The sequence below is a fragment of the Stenella coeruleoalba genome (genome assembly GCF_951394435.1).
Source record: "Stenella coeruleoalba genome assembly, chromosome: 14".
NCBI lineage: Eukaryota > Metazoa > Chordata > Mammalia > Artiodactyla > Delphinidae > Stenella > Stenella coeruleoalba.
Window position 1 is genome coordinate 75,923,384 of NC_137160.1, and position 14,671 is coordinate 75,938,054.

Sequence of the window (14,671 nt, forward strand, 5' to 3'; positions counted from 1 at the left end):
ATGAACTGGGAGATTGGGATTGACATACATACACTACTATGTATAAAACAGATAACTGATGAGAACCAACTGTATAGCACAGGGAACTCAATGCTCTGTGGTGACCTAAATGGGAAGGAAATCCAAAAGAGAGGGGATATATGTATATGTACAGCTGATTCGCTTCACTGTACAGTTGAAACTAACACAACATTGTAAAGCAACTATACTCCAAAAAAAATGAATAATAAAAAAAAAAGTGGGCAGAAATGACAGTGGGCAATTCTGACCCCAGGGCTTAAGAGGCATTGTATGTTTCCACTTGTCCTCTTGTATGTCAGTTACCGCTGATTGAAGACCTTTCCCTGAATAGCTGTTGCCCCTTCAGCCTGGCTCCCACCCAGAGTGAACACACATGAATGGAGCCAACTGGACCACAACCTATGTTTGGGAGCTAAGCCCTGTCAAACTGGCAGCTTGAAGCTGAGAAGCCTAGGTGAGTCCAACCAAGATCAGCCAATCTGAAAACACATGAGAAACCAATGCTTCTTGGTGATGCCACTGAGGTTTTTGTGGTTGCTCGTTTCACAGCAGTAGCTGACTGATACAAGATACTCTGACTTCCACCACTTCTTCTTGCCATACTTTCTCTTCCACAGGCTCTGGGTGTTCCCCTCATCACCTGAGTAACTCTTACTCATCCTTCAGATCTCAGCTCAAAGCTCACTTCTCTTGAGAAGCCTTTTCTGACCCTGCAGGTTAGGTATAAACCCTCTATTCTATACCCTTCATGGCACTTATCAGAGTTGTACCTTTATGGGATGATTCAGTCGTTATCTGTCTTCCTCCCTAAGGCTCTGTGAGCTCAGGAACCCTTTTGTTTGATTCACATTGTATCCCCAGTTCCTAGCACAGAACCTTTCCAGGCATGTAGTAGACACTCAGTACATTTTGTTCAATGAATCAATGAACGAAGGGGTTGAACACAATTTCTCCAGGTTAAAAATATTTTAAGTCTAAGACAAGCAGCTTAATGGTCTAAAAGACCAGTATAGAAGGAAAGAATAAAGACGTGAAACAAACAAAGAAAAATACGTACATAACAGCACAAAAGGTGACTGAAAATAAGAGCGAGTTGGCTGCATTCACCATTCATTCATTCAAGTACATGCCAGGCCCTTGGAGTCTGCTACACAGTGCCAGGGAAGACTTCTAGAGTGAGCGATCCTTGGGCTGAGTCTTGAAGATTCTAGTGTCAGAACATGAAAAGCTGTGGAGATTTGAAGGAGGGAATGATGAACTCTGGGGTCATTGAGGAATGCTTTGCTTGGAGGACACTTTTGAACTGGACCATATAGGTGAGCTGAATTCTCCAGGTCAGATTGGAGGCAAAGCAATATATTCAAGATGGAGGGAATAGCACACAGAAAGGTGTTTCTGTGTTATTTCTGTGTTATTTCATAGGGGCATGAAAGTGTTTAGAGGACGGCAAATTGTTTGATGGTGCGAACCAGGAAGGGTGAGGGCGTGAGTGCCTGGCTGGTTGGCAAATAATGAGGATTAACATTTATTGAGCCTTAAGGTAAGTCGAGGACTTACCCTGTGCTGTGTCAAACACTGGACGCATAGCACACCCACCTCCACCATCACCCACCTAGCCTCACCCACCTCCACCATCAAGGAAGTTGGTACTGTCATCCACCTGGTTTACAGATCGGGAAACTAAAGCACAGAGAGGTCGAGTAACTTACCCAAGGTCACAAGGGGAGGAAGTGACAGGTTAGTGCTGTGGAACTCTGGGCTTAGCAGTTAGGGCGGTGTTCTCCAGCGAAGGCAAATCATGGAAGGTTATACATAACGGAGGTCAGTGGCCGGCCGTGGAACCGGTGGGAACTAGGTTAGGGACAGTAGCTCAGGGCATGCATTGGCTAAACTGAAACAAACAAAAAGAAGGGGTTCAGGGCAGCGGCTGATGACTCAGCCTAGTTAGAGGTCAATTTAACAAGTGGTCGTGGCTCTCCTGAGAAGTCCTCAGAAGTGGGAGAGGAGAGAGTGGCAGCTTGTGGGAGAAAATGAGAGAAGCAGTGAGATGCTCGGGAAAAGGTAAGGAGGATCTAAGTAAATATTTGGATGCCGGGGTGGGGGGGGAAGGGTATGGGTAAGGGGGGGAACCCATTGATTTTTTTATGCCCAGACCTCAGTGCAGGAGTTAATGGGAAAATCCATAACCCAGGGTTATGGAGTATGGGTGGAGAGAAGTCAGATGGAAAAGATAGAGGTATCAGAAGGAAGGGCTAATGGAACCACACGGGAGACATTAAAAGGCAATAAATCTGGCAGCCTGGATGGTATTTACCCAGGAATTCTGCAGAGGATGGTTAACTCTTAGAACCCTGCTCACCTGGGGCTGGAGCTGGAGGGACCCACGTGGGCTTCCTACAAGGGGTTTGGATTCACCCTGAGAAGAATCAGATGGGAGAGGAGATGTGTTTCTAGGCTGAGGGCCGCCCAGGGTGTCTTCGGAGACAGAAGGGAGCCCCAAGTTGTGGGAGGTTGGGCTGGCAAAGGGGCTCATCACCTCAACCACTGGGGAACGTTCTCTGGAAGAGTTAATCAGCCCGTGGGAAGGGAGAACCACAGGATATAATTTATTTACCTACTCCATGACAGAATCCTTCCCAGAAGACCGTGGATGGTAATTCTCTGTAATTATATCTCATGCGAGGTTCCGTAGGCTCTTAGACACATGAACTCATTAGTGCTCACAGCACACCTGGGAGAAAGGTGTGGGGAGGTGAGGACCAACTTCACCAGCCAGATGGGGGAAAGCGAGGCTCCCTCCCCATGGGAGGAGCAGAGTTAGAACTGTGATTTCCTGATTCTCAAGTGTTTAAATGGAGGAGAGAAAGAGATTAGACACTGGAGCTGCCCTGGGTTCAATTTCTCTTTTTCTCTGTGTCATCTGAGGGAAGTCACTCAACCTCTCCGGGCTGTAGTTTCCTCATCTACAAATGGAGAGAGCTATGTGGTTTCTGACTCAAAAACCTGTTTGCCTGGAAGTTTAACCTCCCCCTGAGTTACGGAGAAGCACCGAGTTTGTCGTGTGATGATGAGGGTGGACTGAGATTAGCCTGTAGGCTGAACTGCTGCGTTGCCCATATGAGTCACAGTGATGAATTCCTCACGGCCTTCAGAGGTGCAAAAATTTGAGATGAGACTTTCCAGTGAACTGAAGCTACCAGTGAGGGACAGCAAAGCTGGGATCCCAGCCTTGTCGGAGGACCGGAAGATGGATTGGTGGATTTCAAGGACGTTCGCAAAAATTCCTCCCACAGTCCTTTGCACTGTTTTTGCCACTCCTCCCAATCCCCTTGGACCTGGGCTGATGCTGTGATTTGCTTTGACCAATAGGATGTGGTAAACATGATGCCACATGCATCTGAGGGTGGGCCTTCAAAGAGTTCTGTTCTCACCATGTCGTGGTCCAGGTGCCAGGGAAAGAAGTTACAACTGGACTCCTGACTTTTGAGAACACGTGTGAAGGAGACAGGTCTCAGTCTTTGGCTGTTGCCGTCGAGCTCCAGAGGTATGGAGGAGGTATGGTGAGGTTGCCTCTTGGGGAACCTCACCCCTCAGACTCTTCAGCCCCAGCCCACCCACCAGAAATAATATGCCGTGATCCTTTGAAGCCTTTGCATTTGGGGTGGTTTATTTCAGAGCAACGAGTAACTGATCAGAGTGGGTCACTGAGGTTTTTCTGGGTTCTAGAAATCCTAATTTTTCTGGCTCTTTGATCTAAATGCTGATGTCTTCGAGCATGTTCTTGAGCCAGTGGGCTGGAGACACTTGTAAGCTGCGTCCTTTCACCTCTTAAGAGTTTCACCTTGCCTGAAGGAATGAAACAGCAGCCCTGGAAGTTCTTCATGAGCCATGACGCAGTCCTAAGGTGTTGATGTGATGATGGTTGTTTATTTTTTTCCTTGCCTCCTTACTGATTGGGTCAAGGAGAGGAATTTAGGTAAAGGAAGAGGGAAGTTAGAGAAAGGAGATGAGAAGGAGACCAGAAATTTACTGAGCACCTATGATGGTTCTAGGTACTATGTGATTTACTTTCCATCTGCTATCCTGTCCATTCAACAAGCCTATGAGGTAGACATTATTCCCATTGTACAGATGAGCAAATTGAGGCTCAGGGAAGTTAAGTGGCATGTCCAAGGCCTCATAGCCAGGCTGTGATAGAGGCAAGATTTGATCTAAGGTCCTTCTGGATACAGCAACCAGATTTAGCCTGTTCTTTACACTGGCCTGAGCTTGTCTGAAGAAAGCTGGAGAGAAGCGGTGTCTGAGGCCATGAAAGATCTTTTGACTTCTTCTACTTTAACTTCACCTGCGATGGGTTTTGGAGAGACCATTAGAAACCAGGATTTCTCTTCTGATTCGTTCCACCCCTGACTTTAGATTAGGCAAGGTCCTCGTAGGAAACAGAATTCATTCCAGACAATTCAACCAGGAGGAGTTTGATACAAGGGCTATTTATGGCAGGGGGTGGTGGTGGTGGTGAGCAGGGTTAAGGAAATGAACAAAGGATGTTAAAGTTCTCTGGGGCCAGCAATAGTGGGAACCGTCACCCCGCTTAGGGTTGCAGGGACCAGGCTGAGGTGTATGGAACCAGCGAGGGCTGGAATGTGGAGCTGGGCTTTCCAGAGTGAGCCCCAGTCACAGCGGGTCACTTTCAGGGAGGGGTAGGGAATAGATACCCCGATAGGACCTCTTAATCCACTCTCCCTCCTAGCTGCTGCCAGGGCTGCCCAGAAGCTGAGTGTAACCAAAAGTGAGAGGGCAAGGAGCTGGTAATGTGTCTGCAGGGGTCACTCCCTGGGTACCGGGCAGAGCAGAGAAGATGGAGTGTGGATCTGTGTGTGTGGAGGGGCAGGGGGCAGAGAATAAGCAGCACAGACTTGACCCCACACCTGTCCTCTTTGACCCTCCGATTGGGACAAACACATCCAGTGACCTTGAGACTGTTTTCCTCAAAGAAAGGGGACTCTTGGGTGCCTTTTAGTAGATGCGCTGGGAATTTCCTGGAACCGCTGCGTGCTCCCCAAGCGCTGCACAAAACACTCTCTCCACCTGTCAGCGCCCAGATAGGCTCAAGTGTGTCGCTGTCGCACTTGGAGAGGAATTTGGAGCGTGTGTGTCTTCCAGCCACTCTCCAGTCCCCCTTTAATGGGAGTCTTATTTTAAAGGTAGTATTTATTTGCTTAATCTGTTGATTTTATTATTTCCCAGCTGTGTGACTTTGAGGATGTCCTGTGACCTCTCTGGGTCTCAGTCTTATCATCTGTAAAATGGGGGATTATAATGAGAATCGAATAGAATGTCCATGTATAGCACTTAGAACAATGCCAGACGCCTATTAGGCACACAGGGATTGGTCGTTTTCCTCTCCTGTATCTCCTACTCCTCCTCTTCTTCTTCCGTCACGGAAGACAGACAATGTGCATCAGAGAAAACAACAGAGAGGCCCTAAAGTGGATACTCTTTCACCAAGTTGGAGAAGCACAAAATAAAAAATGATGGAATTTATATATCATTGGATACTTTCCATGTGCTGTGCACTGCGATGAGCTCTTGATATATTCGGTTTCTAACTTTCACAGAGCTTTGGGGGGTGGGTATTTCCATGCCTTCTGTGACGATCAAGAAACAGAAGCTTAGAGATTGAACTTGCCCGAGGCCACCCATCTAGGAAATGGCAGGACCGGGATGGAAGCTCAGGTCCTGCTGGGCTGGGGTAAACCCTTTACTGACTACCTACAATGGGCTGGGGGAAGGGAGGCAAATGGGAGGCTGGGCCAGCTTATCAGCAGAGCAGCGGCTGTCAGGTCCAAGCATCTTGCAAATACAAATAGCTTCTTCCTTAGGTCCGCCCTAAAAAGGGGGTGCAGCCATTACCCCCATTTTACAGATGGGGAGAATGAGGCATTGAGAGATTGCACAACCTCCCTTGAGTCACACATGTTAGCAAGTGGCAAAGCTGGGCTTTGGACCCATGTGGACTGTTCCTAGATGCTGTGCTTTTCTCCACCCTTCTTCACTGCCTTTGGCAGGACAGATAAGTCCAGCTGGGGACATCAGAGTGAGAAGGTGATGAGCTCCATCTCAGACGGGTCACTGAGGCAGGATCTTCTTTTTCCAGTGTCCGCTCAAGGGGCAGAATTCCGTATCAAGACCAGGGTTTCCTCCAGTGCTTACAGTCTCTGTGGCCTCTTTGGTAGGGGACCGGAAGTGACAGCTGAGACCTGCTTTGTGATGTGACATCATGGGAATCTAAGAGCACAGAGGCTCTGAAGTCAATGCCGTGATAGTAATTACTGGCCTCAGAGTGTGACGGGGAGGATGGAAGAGACAGCGCAGGGAGAGAGGTTGGCATGGTGCCGGGCACTCAGAAGGCACCCAGCGTGACTGAGCTTGTTGAGTGTTCTGTACTCTGTCAGTTCCTAGGACTAGAACACAAATTCTATGGTTTGGGGGTGCCTGAGGGAATTTGTTTTTGCAGGAGGGGCAGGGGGCAGGGATGAATTGAGATCTGCAGAACATGTACTGCAAGCAGGCACCCCTGGAAGCACCTGTCATATATCATCTCATAATCTTTGCTAGTAAGTCTAGGGACAATTACACCCATTTAACAGATGAGGAGACTAAGGTGTAGAGATAAACTTGCTCAAGGTGACTCACCTAGTAAGTGGTGGAATTGGCTTCCTTGAGGTTTCCTGGTTTCTCCTTGTGCTTCTCTCCTCTCAATTCTCAGAATACCAGCCACAGGGATCTTGAGAGTATAAATCTAGGTCATGTTATTCCCCTACAAAAAAATTCTCCCATAACTTCCCAGGGCAATTAAAGTACAATTTAAACCCCTCCGTGTGCCCAGCAAGGCTTTCCACAATTTGGTCTTTGCTAAGTCCTTGGTCCTTATCTCCTGCTTCTCTTTCTCACATACGTAAAGGTAAAGCCATCCTGGTCTCTTTTTTCCCCTCAGATATGGGCATTGTATCAGTTAGCTACTGCTGTGTAATAAATTACCCCAAACTTAAGTCTGGGTCAGTAATCTGGACATGGCTTAGCCGGGTAGATCTGGCTCAAGATCTCATGAAGTTGTAGTTATGATGTTGGCTGGAGCTGCAGTCATCAGAAGGCTTGACTGGGGCCATAGGGTGCAGTTGCAAGATGGCTCATTCACACAAATGATAAATTGGTACTGGCTGTTGGCTGGAGACCTCGGTTTCCCTCCGAGGACTCTCTGTGGGCTGCTTGTGTGCCTTTATGACAACAGGCCCGCTTCCTCCTGGGTGAGAGATTCAAGAGGGAGTGACGCAGAAGCTACAATGTCTTTTATGACTTACCCTTGGAAGGCACACTCCATCCTTTCTGCACATCCTGTTCGCTGTTCAGGTTGGCCCTATCTGATGTGGGAGGAGACTGTACATGGTCTGAATACCAGGAGGCAAGAATCACTGGGGCCGCCCTCTTCCTAGATCCGCTGTCCCTTTTCTTTATTTGTGTCTTACTCATCCTTTAAACCTCAGCTTCTGAGCTCATCTCCTTTAAGAGACCTTCTCCAACAGCCCAATTTATTCATCCCACAACTATTTATTGAACATCTACCAGGTGCCAGACGCTGTTCTAGATGCTGGGATGTAGCAGGCAGAGGTCCTATTAGACCTATCTTCAAAAATACATTCTTAGCCCAACTACTTCTTCTTCTTCTCCTCCTCCTTCTCTGTTTTTGGCTGTGCGGCATGTGGGATCTTAGTTCCCCCACCAGGGATCGAACCCATACCCCCTGCAGTGGAAGCACGGAGTCTTAACCACTGGACTGCCAGGGAAGTCCCCAACCCCTTCTTCTCACATCTGCCTTTGCCACTGAGGTTTAAGCCACTATCGTCCTCACCCGGGTTGCCACAGTGGCCTCTTAGCTAGTCTGACTGCTATAGGTTGTTCTCAACAGTAGCTGGAGGGATCCTCCTAAAGCCTATGTCAGGTCAGGTCCCTCCTCTGCTCTAAATCCTCCCATGGCTCCCATCTCATCTACAGTAAACACCAAAGTCCTTACATTGGCCTGATGGGGCCCCTTCTTACCTCTCCGACCTCCTTGTCTACTACTCCCTTTCTCCTTGCTTCTGCTACACTGATGTCCTTGCTGGTCCTAGAACCTGCAGGCATGCTCCCACCTCTGCCCTTTGACCTGGCTATTTCCTTCCCCAGCAGTGCTCTTTCCCCAAACTGTTGTGAGACTCATTCCCTCCTATCTTGCAAGCCTTCGCTCCTATGCTCCCTTCTCACTGAGGCCTTTGTTGTCCACCCCATACAAAACGGCAGTCCTCTTCCTCCCCATTCTTCTTACCTTCTACTTGTTTTTATCATAGCCCTTCTTGCCTTTTAAGAGCATTTAATGCCCTTACTTATTGTTTATTTTTATTTATTTATTTATTTTTGGCCGCACCCAGCGGCATGCAGGATCTCAGTTCCCCGACCGGGGATCAAACCCCTGCCCACTGCGGTGGAAGCGATGAGTCCTAACCGCTGGACAGCCAAGGAATTCCCTGTTTATTTTTTTTTTTGAATTATAGTTCTCTTCATATCAAAGTCTAAGCTCCACGGGCATTTTGGTTTATCGTCTTCATTGACGTATCCCCAGAACCTGGTCTTGTGCCCACTACCTAATAGGCTTTGAAAACAGTTGTGGAATAAGTGAACAAGTCAACTCCCTCCAAACTGGGCGCTCTTTCTATCACAGCTGAATGCTTTTCTGAGCGCCACGTCCTGTATCTGTTCAACGGGGATGGATTACATCACCTCAGTCAACCTCTCGAGCTTTCTCAGAGGGTCAAATGCAATCATGGATGTAAGAGCCTCGTGTAACAAAGTGTTATGCCAATGACCATGAGGATGACAGCTGTTATTCCTTCCCCCAGTCCTGCGGAGGGTTACCTCCCTTGGCTTCCTTTTTGTGCTTTTCAGTATGTCTCTCCGGCTGGCCTTCATCTCCTTTCCTCCTCCCCACTCAGGGATGCCATGGGACTGCTTCATCATTTATAGTGGCGGCTGAATAATCGAATTGTTATTGGTTTGGAGAGGGTGGGGGGGGGGGAGATTTTTGCTAAATTGTTTCTCTTTGGAAAATGTTCATCTCCTGCCCAGTTGTGATTTATTTCTGCCGTTGGCAGTCTTGCTTTCTGGAAATTAATTCTTTGATTGGCATGGAAAGGGAAGTTGATGGTGGCAGGGTATGTATATCTTGCGGGCTTCTTTTTGGATGTGAGAGCTAGCTGAAGCTTTTTGCGGGCTTCTTTTTGGATGTGAGAGCTAGCTGAAGCACTGATTTGTTTTCTTCTGGGTATGGTGAAAGGGAGCAGGTAATCTGGGTGTCGAGAATCTCAGGGTGCCCCACCTATGCTCCCAGCCTCTGTCTGAGCTGGACAGGTCTAACCTCTTAAGTCCAATAGGCATACGTGCCTGCTCATCTGCTATTTGTATGAGTGCATTCACTCCCAGGATCACCTTTGGAAGGTGTTCATATCCCCATTTTGCAGATGGGAAAACTGAGGCTCAGACTGGTGAAGGGCATTGTACATTTACATGGTTTTCTATTGCTCCATAACCAACCACCCCACATTTAGTGGCCTAAAGACCACTGCTTTATTATGCTCACAAGTTCTGTGGGTCAGGCATCTGGACACAAAGGGCACAGTAAGGATGGCCTGTTTCTGCTCCGTGATGTCTGATGTCTGAGCTTGGAAGACCTGAGTGGCTGGGAGTCACTGGAACATCTAGGGGCCTGGAAACACCTAAGGCCGCTTCGCTTATGTGTCTGGCACTGGGGCTGGATGACTCAAAGCCTGGGCTGAGCTGGGACAGTCGATTGGAGCAGCTCCACGTGGCATCTTCCTGCAGTTTCCCACATCACGGCGACTGGGTCCCAAGTAAGACTATCTTGAGATTGAACACCTAGAACAAGAGAATCAAATGGGAATTGAATGGTCTTTTATGACCTAGCCTTGGAGTAGCCTGCATCATTTGCTGGAATAGAATCCAGGCCTAAAATCAAACCTGGATACCCAATGGGGAAACAGAACTATAGGGCATTTCTGGAGGAAAGACACCCCCCACTCCCACCAACCCTGCCAAAGGATGTTTAGTGAAGAGGCCACCCTAAGGATAACCCAACCAAGGTCACTCTGTGAGATAGAAAAGGTGTATCCGTTATAAGTTTTATTTTGGGCAGCAAGAAATAAAACCCAATTCAGTGGAGATCAGGAACGATGGTGGTGTAATTCAGTCCAAGTCCAGAGGTCTGAGAATCAGGGGGCCAATGATGTAAGCTCCAGTCCCAGTCCAAAGGCCCAAGAACCAGCAGCATCAATGCCCAAGGACAGTAGAAGATAGATGTCCCGGTTCAAACAAAGAGCAAATTTGCCCTTTCTCCACCTTTTTGTTCTATTCAGGCTCTCAGTGGATTCAAGGAAGCCCACTCACACTGCTAAGGGCCAACTGCTTTACCCCGTCTACCGATTCAAATGTTAAGCTCTTCCAGAAACACTCTCATACACACACCCAGAAGAAATGTTTTATCAGCTCTCTGGGCATCCGTTAGCCCGTTAAGTTGACTCATAAAATTAACCATCACACCACCTAATTCTGGATCATCACTCCACCTTTTTTTTTTTTTTTGGCTGTGCCGTGTGGCTTGCAGGATCTTAGTTTCCCAACCGGGGATTGAACCCAAGCCCTCGGCAGTGAAAGCACAGAGTCCTAACCACTGGACCGCCAAGGAATTCCCCATCATTCCAACTTTTTTTTTTTTTAAACACTGCCTGAAATAAACAGGGGGAAATATGTCTGCTGGGGGAGAGGGGTGCAAAATAAATGGAACTAGGCATCCAGAGGTGCTTCCTTGAGACTGATGACAGTGGTTTCGTTCCAGAGCAAATGAATCTGGTGATGAGACCTTAGGTGGCTGACCCAGAGAGGGGCAGAGCCAGGGGCCTCATGGATGGGACCTGAGGAGGTCCTAGAGAGGGATGCAGGTCTCAGGCAGGGCCAGCCTCTTCTGCAGCGTGTAGAGTTGGCCCCTGGGAGAGGGGGATGGAGGATGAGCCTGACTTCCCTCTTCCATTTCCCCACTGATTTCCCAAAGCAGAGAAACAGGCCAATGGGCGACTTCCTTCCCTGGGCTGACCCTCTGCTGGGGCATGTCTCCCTGGTCCTCGTTGGCGGAGGGGGCCACACACAGACACAGAGGTCTCTCTGAAATGGACAGTTAATTGTCTGCAGGCCAGGGAGACCTGCAGAATTAGAGCTTTCCGGACTGGAGCAGGGCACATGGGAGGCAGAAACCCTCCCCCCAGCCCCCCGCCCCCTAGCCACTCTCATTTCCTTGCCAGCTTTCTAGAAATCCAGGTCAGTTTCAAAGCCTGGGCTGCAGCCTGCCTGAGCACGGGGTCGCTTCCGAGGTCACTGGCTGGACAAGCAGGTCAATTTTAGCAGGAAACCTACATGTAAGTGATGCTGGTTAAGTTGGGATTCTGAACCAGGGGGCTCTGGCCTCTGCAGTAGCCTGGACTTTCCCCTTCATTTTATGCCCAGGGAGCCTGGGTCCTCCAGAAACTAACGTTTATTATGCATGGACACTCACATATAGGTTTAATAAATATATCCAAATGTCAGGCATAAGGGACGCCTTTCCAAATAAATCTCACTTGCAAGCCTCCCAACCCCGAGAAGGAGACTTGTATTTACGTTTTTTTTACAAATTCCCATTTGAAAAGGTTTTTCACACATTTCCATTCGACAGATTCCCATTTAATAGATGAGAAGACTGAGTGTCAGAGTGGTTAAGGGGCGTGTGCAGGATCACTCAGCTGGGAGCTGTCAAGTGGGATGTGAACTCTTCTCCTCCAGCCCCCTAGTCCAGTCCTCTTATTGATTTTTTTAAAATAAATTTATTTATTTTATTTATGTATTTTTGGCTGCGTTGGGTCTTCGTTGCTGCGCGTGGGCTTTCTCTAGTTGCGGTGAGCGGGGGCTGCTCTTTGTTGCAGTGCGCGGGCTTCTCATTGCGGTGGTTTCTCTTGCTGCGGAGCACAGGCTCTAGGCGCGTGGACTTCAGCAGTTGTGGCACACGGGCTCAGTAGTTGTGGCGCACGGGCTTAGTTGCTCCGCGGCATGTGGGATCTTCCCGGACCAGGGCTCGAACCCGAGTTCCCTGCATTGGCAGGAGGATTCTTAACCACTGCGCCACCAGGGAAGCCCCCTCTTTTTGATTTAACCTTGAACCTTTGAACCCAAAGGGCTGCCTGACAGCAAGCAGGTCCTCTCTCTCACCTGGCTTCCCGGTCAGGAAAGGAGGAAGCATGGGCCCTCCCTCAGTCCCACCCAGACATCCACCCAAGGTGCCATTAAAGTTAATTGTTTTTACTGCCAGTTTAACATCATCTTGTAAATCTTTTTACGATGTGGCCTAGGAACACCGAGCTGTGTGTAGACCTCTGGGACAAAATAGTTTGAACACAGGAGCTTGGGCACCACAACTACCTGGAGGCTGTAAGATAGGGGTGCCCTCGGCTCCTCCCTGACCCTGTGTCAGCTGGGTGACAGTTTGCTTCCAGGTGAGGCTATGGCTGTGCCTAGAAGGCCTAGATTCTTCACCCGTCCTCCACTGGCTGGACAGGTATCTCTCCTGACCCTACACCGTGGAACCCACTGGAATCTGAGACCCCGAAGCTCTGATTCTGGAGCCTTCGGAAAGGCTGGCTGAGGGTGGGATGGGGGAACTCCAGTGCAGAAAGTATGGTGTTTCCGGCACTGGGTCTCTCCCAGCCTCAGGTACGTGGATGGATTGTCCAAAACACCACAGGCAGGTGTCAGGGGTGTGAGGGGCACACATTCTAGGCTGAGACGGTTCTGGAGGCCCAGGTCTTCCCATGATGGTGATGCTGCCTAGTTTTTACCGTCACCTGCCAGGAGAGCCTGTCCTTCCCCGACCATCCCTTTAAGACGGTTTCCCGGGGCTCGCAGAGAGGAAGACAGACATTGCTGATTCTTGGGAGACCCTGGCTTCCACGAAGAAGACTTCGCCTGAGTCTCCTTTCTCTCCATCTCAGTGCCTGGCACCCCCATTCTGTGGCTCCGTTTTTGCATCAGTAAAACGGAGATCGTGTCTTATCTTCCCGCGTCGTTGCTCGTATTACATAAACTGCTACTCTTAAGGCGCCCAGAAAAGGAGAAGGCACTAAACCTCTGTAAACGGCATCTTCAACGATCATGATTAAGCCCAAATATTTACGGGCACTTGTCTGCAGAGCCTTGTGGCAAGTGCTGGGAATATACAGAGAAGACTGGCTTCCTTGCCTTTAAGGGGCTTTGGTCTGGGAGGACGCACAGTATTTAGATGTTATGAACAGAGGAACGCAGCATCGCTGCGGCATATACTGCAGTCGTTCTCAAAATGGATTCCGGGGCCAGCAGCACCCCGAAACCTGTCAGAAATGCTCGTTCTCCGGCCTTACCGCAGACCTCTGGAGCTCTGGGGGTGGACCCTGGCAATCTGGTTTTAACAAGCCCTCCAGGTGACTGTGATGCTCCCTAAGGTTCCAGAACCACTGATAGAAAGAATACAGGCACAGGCTTTGGGGTGAAGAGGCAAATTTGAATTCCCTTGCTAGAGGTGAGGCTTTGGACAAGAAATTGTAGGAAGCTCAGTGGGGGATGGGAGGGATAGGAGGGGGAGGAGAGGAGCGGGGAAACTGGCCAGCCCAGCCCCGGGAGGATGAAGACCAGGGAAATACACCTGACCTCCCCCCGGCAGGGCATCGGCGGGTCAAAGGCCGAATCCCTCCGTGGGATGTACCTCCGCGGGATGTACCCCTGCGCTGACCCAGTTCAGGGAGGTCAGGAGGGCGTCTCAGAACGCGCCCAACCGGGATTTAAAACGTGTAAACCCTGGGTTCGGCCCGACTCCGTCTCGTCCAGGCAGCCTCTTTGGGGGGCACCCTAACCTCTCCGAGCCTCAATTTCTCCATGTTGGAGATCACTGAGGTTCCCCCGAGGCTGGAAGCCGTAGAAGCACGTAGGGAGCTACAGGGTCCCGCATCAGGACCAATTTCCGGCTTTGTGCTCCAGTAAGTGGTTATAGAAAGTTCCTCTCTCGTCAGCTCGGCACCCGCCGGCCAGGGGCTGCCGGGATTCGGGAGCTGCGGCGGTTGATCTTTTCCGAGAATCCTCCACTTGCCGCGCCATCGGGCAGTGCGAGCGGGGCGTGAGGTTAACTTCCAGGCTTTTCGTTAAAGCGTCCGGAATTAACCGGCGAATGACCCGGGTGTCTGTAGGAGCGAATGAATTGCACAGAAGGCTGAGCGTGGGGACCCTGACCGGGGTAGCCGGGGCGCGTCGGCGGGGACCCAGCCCAGGAGCGCAGAGCGCAGGGCAGGGCGCACCGCCTGGGCTTAGGAGTCGACCTTGGCCTTCTCCCGGGTGGAAGGAAAGGGCGAGGATGGGAGGATGGAGAACGGGAGGAGGGGTTTGAAGGTGGGCTGTCTTGACTCTGGAGGGTTCAGTAGGCTTTCCAAGTGTTCTTTTTTCTTTTTTAAGTATAGTTGAATTACAATGTTGTGTCCCAAGTGTTCTTTGAGTA

General features: G+C 49.7%; 1 long non-coding RNA gene across 2 annotated transcripts in view; it reads left to right on the top strand.

The window, feature by feature from the left end:
• LOC307197072 overlaps positions 1 to 14,671 on the top strand; it is a 42,672-nt gene that overhangs the window by 4,754 nt on the left and 23,247 nt on the right. Inside the window, exon 1 of one of the 2 annotated variants that reach the window (XR_013831318.1) lies at positions 14,103 to 14,159. The exons of the other annotated variant lie outside the window; for it this stretch is intronic. This is a non-coding gene — a long non-coding RNA (uncharacterized lncRNA). Of the gene's footprint in view, positions 1 to 14,102; positions 14,160 to 14,671 lie in introns of those variants that run through there. 2 annotated transcript variants of the gene reach the window in all.